This window comes from Myotis davidii, unplaced genomic scaffold (genome assembly GCF_000327345.1).
Source record: "Myotis davidii unplaced genomic scaffold, ASM32734v1 scaffold37, whole genome shotgun sequence".
Taxonomy (NCBI): Eukaryota; Metazoa; Chordata; class Mammalia; order Chiroptera; family Vespertilionidae; genus Myotis; species Myotis davidii.
This window is the reverse complement of record NW_006289395.1, coordinates 3,689,041-3,698,480: the sequence shown is the minus strand read 5'-3', so window position 1 is coordinate 3,698,480 and position 9,440 is coordinate 3,689,041. Positions and strand designations below refer to the sequence as shown.

General features: G+C 42.2%; 1 protein-coding gene and 1 pseudogene across 1 annotated transcript in view; one reads left to right on the top strand and one right to left on the bottom strand.

Moving 5' to 3' along the window:
- Positions 1 to 9,440, bottom strand: part of SHISA6 (shisa family member 6) — a gene marked incomplete at its 5' end in the record, with an annotated part of 302,789 nt that overhangs the window by 137,771 nt on the left and 155,578 nt on the right. The window lies entirely within an intron of this gene.
- On the top strand, positions 8,838 to 9,377 carry LOC102770857 (annotated as a pseudogene).

Genomic DNA, 9,440 nt, shown 5'->3' with positions numbered 1-9,440 from the left:
CATCCCCAATAGGAGATGTGCAGGAGGCAGCTGATCGATGTTTCTCTCTCATCGATGTTTCTAACTCTCTATCTTTCTTCCTTCATCTCATACCCTTTGTAATAAAAAATTTTAAAAAAAGAAACATGTTTTAATTATATATCTTAATTCTTTATGACAGTGGCTCTCAACTGTGACTATGCGTCAGAATTACCTGGAGGGTTTATCAGAATACATTGTTGATTCCCACCCCAGAGTTTCTGATTCATGAAGTCCAGAGTGGGGCCCAAGAATCTGCATGTGTAACTAGCTTCCAGGTAATGCTGTCTCTATTGGTATGGGAGCCACACTGTGAGAACCATTGCTTTAGAGGTACCAATACCACTTTTATTTTTTAAATTAAGTTCTCCTGGTTTCCTATGTAGCATACAAAGGGCTGGGAATACAGAAGCTACTGTGAAGTCCTTACCTTGCTGGGTAATTTATTTCACAGAAGAGTCTGACGTAGAGAATTTGTTTTTAAAAAACCATCAACTCCTAGATTACCTACTAACCTCAGACTTGGGAAGAGGCAGTATGTCTACCTGGCCTGGGAACATCAGGCCATATTTTTTTAATAATTGTCAGAGACCACAGCTCAGAAGAAATGGCTTTGCAATAATATAAATTCCACATCTTCATTTTTCAAATGTGAGGTCCCCAATGAAATGGTTCACAAAAAGGGTGACAAACTAAAAAATGAGGGCAAATTTATTTCACAGAAAGGTCCTTAAATATGTGACAAGCACCCCTCACTCTAATCTTCTTCATGGAGGAAGGGGATTGGACACACCCCAGAGAGCACAGGAGGGGGCCTTAGGTTCCTGGTTGACTGCCCAAAAGAGCCATCAGATAAAGCTGAGGAGTGCTATTAATTACAGCAGTGCTTCAGGCTCAGAAACCATCAGCCGAACTCCTTGTTCTAGCATTCCAGTCTTACTATTACATCCAAAAGCAAATGAAGTTCTAGGGAAACAACAGCACTGTTCTCCTTTGGAATACTTTTATTTTGCATGTATAGATCATTTGTCCATTGAAGTTTCCTCAGTCTCTATTTCCCGAGAGATGGGTATGTCTGTATGTGTGTGTATATTTGATAGAGAAAAAAATGAACTGGATATACCTAACATTTGAGGACTGCTACTCTAATAAGGAGAACCCTAATGGCCCATTCTGCTTCCAGGTTTCAGGTTAGGTCTCTTACTTACTAACACATTAACTATGGGGAATGTTAGCAATTGGACTGAGAAATGTGACTAAAGTGGTATTGTAGAAGTCCAGTCTCTAGTGCAGTATAAGAGTGAAGAGCACAGACCCGAAGCTAGCCTACCTGTTCCCAACAGAGACTCCATGTGTAACTAGCTGTATACTAGCTGTATAACCTTGGCCAAGTTACCTAATCTCTCTGTGCCTTAGTTTCCTCGCCTATACAATTCAGGTAGTAACAGTACTTCTCTCAGAGGGCTATTACGTCAAGTAAATGAGTTAATCTCTGTAAACTACTTAGAGAAGTGCCTGGCACATAGAAAATGTTATCTAGAAAATGCTAGCTATAATTATTTATGTCCAAATCCTGTGCCATCCTCCTTTTGTTCTATGCAAATTCCTCATGCTAATGCTATTTAGACTGGCTAAGATCCAGAATGTAGACTACTGCTATAATTATCTACATATGGCAGCAGGATCTTTCCAGAACAACCCTAATGATCTTGATTAGAACCAATCACCTGTGCCTATTTACCCAGCAGAATGATTGGCAGGGTTTTGGAAGGGCTGGGTATTATAATTATACTCTCATCGGGTATGGAGCGGTTTGAGTGAACATGCTGCCAATCAGAATCATGCTGAAACAGATCAATTTCTGTATATTTGATGCAACCCAACAGAGAAACCAGAAAAAAGATAGAGGAGAGGTACCATTGATTCAATAAATGTTGTCTGAGCTTTTGCTATGTTCTGTGCATTGTACAAGATGATGCAGATTGAGAGATGGGCAAGACACACCCACTTGCAAGGAGCTCACTGTCTAGTGAGGGAAACAGTTGAGAAAAATGAACAGATACTGTACAATATACTAAGGCTTACATTCCCATGGGCTGCTGGAGGAGCACAGAGGAGTTGTCTAGAATGGCAGTCCCTATCTTGGTCTCGGGAGGTGAGGTCCTTCCAAAGTCAAGAAAGAAAGAGCTAAGTGACAAGCAGGAGCCAGCCATGCCAACAGGTGGGCAAATACATTCTGAGCTGTGTACAAGAGCTCAGATGATGCTGAAGAAGGTGGAAGAGGTAGGAAAACAATCGTTCTTTAGGGTTCTTAATGAATAACCAGGAGTGTAAAATGACAGCAAGTCAAAGATGGAGGGGTGGGAGCCAGCTGCCGAATCACAGACTCACTCTGGTGGGAAACAGCTCCTAGACCAGCAGTTCTCAATTGGGTGAAAGTTTAGAAATGACTGATGCCCGAGTCACAGCCCCAGAAACTATGACTTGGTTGGTTGGAGATATAGCCTTAGCAACAAGATTCTTAAAACCTCCTCAGGTGGTTTATGTACCCAGGGTTGATATGTACCCAGGGTTAAGAGTTTATAACTGTTGCCTAAAATTTGCTCCTGGACCAGCAGCAACCCCAGGGACTTGTCAGAAATGCTGCATCGCAGGCCCATCCACATCTACTGGGTGAGGATCTTAATTTTACCATCCCCAGGTGAGTTACAAGAGAGTGTGAGCAGCACTGACAGCAGCTGAGCTGTGCATCAGATTCACCGTGGAAGCTTGTCAACGCTACAGATCGGCACCTCTATAGATTGTGATTCAGGGGGTCTTGGGTGGAGCCTTTCATCTGCATATATTTTTTAGGTTTTGGTGAGTCTGATTAGCAACTGAAGTTGAAAACCACCGTCTAACTGTGCAGTTAAAGGTGGACAGTAGGGGAGAGGGAAGGCAGATGCTCCCTCTTCTCACATAAAGGGAGTTCTACGTGGAGAAGAAGAACATCATGCAACTCAGGGATGCTTGTGGGAGGGGCTGCACGGCCCCTTGCAGCTGTGGAGGAACAGATGGAAATGATAAATGAGCCCACAGGTGAGGTCATCCTTTTTGTGATATAAAATGACTGACAATTTCAATGTGAGTTTCCAAAAGGAGAGTTGAGGGGCAAAGAGTATAACTCTCCTTGCGCTCACCTGTGTGTGTGTGTGTGTGTGTGTGTGTGTGTGTGTGTGTGTACTAGTATGTGCACGTAGTGCAATAGGGCATTATTGTGGGTCCTTGAGCACCCTTTGGTTCTTACAAGAAAGTCTCTCCAGTTGAGAAGTCCTTGTGATTCATGCCTCACACTGACCTCCTTCACCATCTGGCCTGAAGATTATAATTGGTAAAGTTCAAGGCCCACATAAGCAGTGAGAAGGCAAATAGAGGTGGCCAGACAAACAAAGAAATGGCCATGTGAGGTAGCCACACTCATTTTCTTTCCTCTTCCTTTCCTGAGAGAGAACTAGAAGTTTGGTGTCTGGGCCAGGAGGGACCTGAGATACAGAAGCCAAAGCCTCTGGACTATCCTTATCTTCATTCTAATTGTCCAGATCAGGACATTGCCCCAGGTCCCCCAGTACCATTCCCTGCCCAGTGAAACACCCATCAATTGAATCTTTCAGTGCCTGGTACAGGGTCAAATACATTGACAGACTAACCAACTGACTGATGAATGAATGGAGTGGATAAAGAGATGAGTAAATAAAAAAGATGATATTCCTCTTGCACTGACTTTTTTTCACTCAAAAGAACAAAGAAAAGAGGCTCCGTATCACCTGTGCCAGGAGCTGTTCACTGAGTCTGGCTCGGATCTTCCTAGAAGCTGCTTGATATTTTTTTTATTTTGACAGAACACCTCACTTCTCTGGCTGAAGAGTATAATTTCCAAGCTAGCTCTTGAATGGTGCCTCAGCCTTCACAAGAAGGACTAAGGAAGCAGGTGTGAGAGCTTCCTCTGCCTGGGTGTGGCCTCAGCACTGCAGGGCACTACACCCTGCTGTCCCTGCCTCGGGTTTCCAGGTGACTGAGCTTCGGAGTGGCCCCCAGGGAACCTGCCTGGGGTTGATTGACAAGAGGCCTCTGGGAATACCCCCAGCACTCCTTTCCCTCTGCCTCCAATTACCCAGGGAGGGAGCGGATGGAGGACATATTTAGAAAATGCGTTCATTGTTGCTTTTAAAAATCTCCTCTGTAATTAGATACTATGGGGGTAGTCAACCACAGAAAGCGACAACCAGTGCTGTCAGGTTCCATAAAACAAAGGAGAAACCTATTAATTTAAATGAAAAAGAGGCAGGCTGAGCCTCAGCACCAGTCTCAGCCTCAGCACCAGTCTCAGCCTACACTCACCCAAAGGACAGTCTCAACTCAGGCAATGCCCACTCTGCCTGGGCATTAACAGACCCCCGCTGTGTTGACTTGAGGTCACTGAGTCTTTGATCTTTCTCCCCATATCCATCTCATTAATAAGGGAGCCAGTTTTGTTGTGCTCCCCTTGTAAAACTTCCAGAATGGGCTCCTGAACCTCTCAATTGCAAAACAAACAAATAAACAAACAATCAGATTCTTCACACTTTTTGCCTCATAGTGGCTCCTAGAGAGTAACTGCATCCATGGCAAGAGTTAACAGGTGCAAAGACCTACTAGAGCTCCATACTGTTCCCTGATGGCTTTTGAACAGCCTCCAGTCATCTCTGAGCAGCCTTGGGAGTAATTGCTCTCTAAAAAATTGAGCGATTCCAATGAGTGTGTATTTTAAGTAGGGTGCTGTAAAAAGCCTTAGTTGCATTAGCATAACCACCAAGAAGCACTGTCTCTCAGGGGCATTTACTCTCTGAATGAGCCACATAGGGTGAGTTCTCTTTCAACCCCCTCTCTCCACAAGGGAGTTGCTTCAGGATACCAAAGTCAACAGATGAGAGGCTGTGAGGCAGCCGATACAAAAGCTCCCAGGCAGAGTACCACAATTCTTTCCACCAGATGCAGTGCTCCAAGTATTTGCCTGACCAGAGGAAGAAACTGCACCTTCTGGCATCTTCTGCTAGACATCATTGCTCATTCCCTTACAAAGGGCTGCCTCAGTGCCTTATAGTAATAGCCTATAGTTTCCACCCAGAAGTGACAGACCCCGTGCTATTCACAATTTGATCTGGCTCTCCTTCCCAGTGCAAGAAGAATACATTTCTTTGCTCTCTTGAAGCACAGCATGTGCATGTGACCTGCTTTGACCAATGACAAATGAGTGGAAGTCACAGGTATTGCATCAAAATGGAGCATTTAAGAGCCAATATGCTACTTTCCCTGCTCCTCCTCCCCTCCCACATTAACTGAGAAGGTCAGTATTTCAATTGGATAAAGTGACTTAGAGTAAAGAGTCATTCTGAACTGCAGCCTAATCAAGGAACATTCCCCAACCCAGACTGGGACCCCTCACAATATCTCCTGAGAGGGATTTCAAAATTGCTAAGGATCAATGCCCAGCAAGTGTGTCCCCTTCCTCCTCTTTCTGAATTCAGAGAACTTTTTTTTTGTGGTTTCCCTGTCCTTATTCTACCACATTGGAGTGTGTGTGTGTGTGTGTGTGTGTGTGTGTGTGTGTTCAGGGAGGTATGTACTTTTATATTATAGATCTCTCAAGGTATTAAGACCTGATGTGGGAACTTGGTTGTGGGGAAAACTTTTGGAGATTAAGGTGCATGGGAAAAAAGCAAGATTTATCTAGAGATGTAAAGTATGAGTGGGATTTACACTAAGTGAAATGTGGGAGAATAGACATCTTAGGTTTCAGGAAGGCAAAGAGAAAATTGTACATTCAGTGAAAGGTTAAATATACCAGGCAGGCTAACCATATATGCTCTGAACTGAGTAGAGAGCAATCAAAATGACTAGGAAGATTGAAGAACTTGAATGCCTAGGTAATGGAAGAAATAGAAAAAATGGGGAGCCACTCTAGGATTCTGAACAGGAGTATAAATTTGCTGAAAATGATATTGAAGAAAGATTAATCTGGAGATGGACTGTGGGAAGGTGCACAGCAAAGAGGGTAGAAACAGATTTCAGTTAGGCAGCTATTACATTAAATTGGAAGTGAGTTTTAAAAAGTGTGCATTGGGAAGGTGAACACGTGAAAGATTTAAAGCATGTGTTGACTATAAATCAATACAATAAGGATGGTGGGAGTGTATATCAGAAAAGTCAAGCACAAGTGATGCTCACACTTCCAGTTTGGGCAACTCAAAATTATGTCAACAAATTTCATCAAAAATAGAAGCTGGATTTGGAAAAAAGATGCAGATTTAACTTAGGACTGTCTGAGTTTGAGGTGATGGAAGAAAGGCAGCTAGGTCCCTTCCTTTCTCACTCCCAATGCCAGAACTCTATTAAAAACTATCAGTGGAGTTCATCAAAAGACAAAGACTGAGAGAGATGACAGATATATTTGGCCTACAAGTAACGATGACAGGAGTCACACATGTAAGTACATCCTCTAGTGGAAAGTTTTAAGAAAGCAAAGAATAGAGGGTTAACACAGAGCTTGGAAAATACGCATATCTGTGGAGTGATGGAAGGAAACTATACCCAGAAAAGGAGACAAATAAGGCATGGTCAAAGAAAAACTGTGGTCTGTCCTCATGAGAAATTACTTTCAAGTAAGAGTTGGAAGTCCATAGTAATAAATTTTGGAGAAAAAGCAAAACAAGAAGAATGAAGGCTGAGACAAGTCTTTGGATCTGGAGATTTAATTTTTATCAGGGACATTCGGCAGTAGGGTTTAGTCTAGTTTTTTGCTTGAAGAATTGCATTATCATCTGCTAAAATTCTTTACCCTCAGCATGGCTCAATATTTCCATAAAAGTCCTCCTATGAAAATGGAAAATGGGGTGATCATATAATTCCATACTTCTCAATGACATAATATTTAGTCTTACACCAAATTAGTAGAATTAATAACAACCGATTAGGGTTTTTCCACAGTCAGCAGCAAAAGTACTAAGTGACTATTACTAGTACATTACGCATAAGGCCATGCACCATGACTGATCAGGTATGATTTGGCTTCATGTGTGTGGCTTTATCCATATGCCTATATATTCTTTAAACCCTTTCCATCTCTCTATTGTACAATACAACCAAAAGCTTTCTAATCAAACAGCTCTGTCTTAATTCCAGCCCTGTTACTGTATTTCTGGCTATTGCTCAGCATAACCCCAAAACAGAAAATTCCGAGATTTTAAATTACTTTTAATAAAAAAAATCAGCAAGTTACCTTTTGACTCCTGCTACAAGCTCTATGGTGAACAAGGACAGTCTAGAAAAACAAAACAAAACAATAAACTAAAATAGAGAAAAAAGGAGATAGCACCAGCCCTAAGAGAAAGTTTTTAGGAATGAGAAGATTCACCCTAAGTGTGAAAGTACTGAAAGTGTCCTGGTAGGTCCAAGGACTGACTAAATGAATTCAACACCACGGCCTTCCAAAACATTGTTTCTAGATGAGAAGGTAAAGAGGGAGGGAGAGAAGCTCTTTGGGGATTGGCTGGTAAGGGAGGAAGAAGAACGGGTTGGGGGCGGGGGCCCTGTAAGACAATGAAGGGAAAAATCAGGACACATATCCCTTTCCTAATAACAATAACAACAATGACAATCATAAAATTCATTAGAGAAATCATATACTGATAGAAAAGGAAGGAGAGTAAAACTTGGGTGGTCAACACACAATAGAGGGTATATAGATATCGTATTATAAACTTGTGTACCCAAAATTTATATAATGTTTAAAGTCATGTTATCCTAATTAATGTAATAAAAATGCTTATAAAAATAAATGAGTCAATTATACACAAAATAGAGAAAAAAAAGAAAAGGCTACCATTAAAACAGGGATCTTATAATGCATCAAATTAAAAAAAAATGGATACAAGAAATGTGAATAAAGACAAATCTCCTATTAAAAACATAACATGAGAATCCAAAAACCTCTACTGATGACAGTTTTCTTCCAACACTACACAAAAATAGCCATTAAACAGAAGAAAACTGAATACAATACTCTAAAATAAACAACTTTTAAAGACACATCTGTAATTATATCAGAATCTGAAAACACTTTGTGGTGATTGTGGAGGGGAGGTTAGTGAGGGGAGGTGAAAGAAGGTATAGGGGAGATAGATATTGATGGAACAAAATGAAATTTAATCCAAAACACTTAAAACCAAATTTAAAAAACTAAAAGCCAGTGGCAAAAGAGAAATAGAAATTTAAAGAGAATTCAATGAACTCAGAAAAGAGATGAAAAAAAAAAAGACAAGATGAAGACTAATGTAGAAGATGCCAAAGAAAGAATAGTGTCAAAACCTACTAAAGGCATCGATGAAAGGCAAGAAAGCAATCAAGAGAACAATAATGAACCAATGAGCTTTTTCCTTTCTGTCTGGCTGCAGCCATGAGGTAAGCCAGGAGCTGCGGAGGAAGAAGCAGCCGATATAACGCGCTTTCTTCTCAGGGTGCGCTCCACAGCACCCCTCCCCACAGCCCTGGCTCCATAAAACACACAGGCTGGCCCTGACTGGTTTGGCTCGGTGGATAGAGTGTCGGTCTGTGGACTGAGGGGTCGTGGGTTCGATTCCGGTCAGGGGCATGTGCCTTGGTTGCGGGCGCATTCCCGGTGGGGGGTGTGCAGGAGGCAGCTGATCGATGTTTCTCTCTCATCGATGTTTCTAGCTCTCTGTCCCTCTCCCTTCCTTTCTGTGAAAAATCAATAAAATATATTTTAAAAAAAACAAAAAACAAAACAAAACAAAAACACACAGGCTGGATACAAGGCCAAGCAAGGTTATGTCATATATCGGACTCGTGTGCACTGTGTGACCGAAAACGCCCTGTTCCTAGGGTGCGACCTCTGGCAAGCCTGCCCATCATGGTGTTGATTGGCTCGGCTCAGGTTTGCTCCAGGCTTCAGTCTGCTGCCCAGGAGCCAGCTGGCCACCACTGTAGGGCTCTGAGAGTCCTGCATTCCTACTGGGTTGGTGAAGACACGTAGAAATTCTTTGAGGCTATCCTCACTGACCCATTCCATAAGGCTACCTACCAGAAGGAATCCTGACACCCAAGGATCACCAAACCAGTCCACAAGCACAGGGAGATTCTAGGTCTGTTGTCTGCTGATTACCAGAGCCCTGGCCTTGGAAAGGGCCCCAAGTTCCACCATGTTATTGGTGGTTCTCGCCGTCCAGCTTAGAGAAGGTGTAATACTCTCCAGCTCCGCCGTTATGGCTAATATAAGTAATGTCTGTACAATTCTTACCCAATAAACAATTTAGGACAGTCAAAAAGAAACCAATGAAAGCAAAAAGAATTAGAAAGTGGTTGCATGGAAAGACAGGAAAGAGAACATT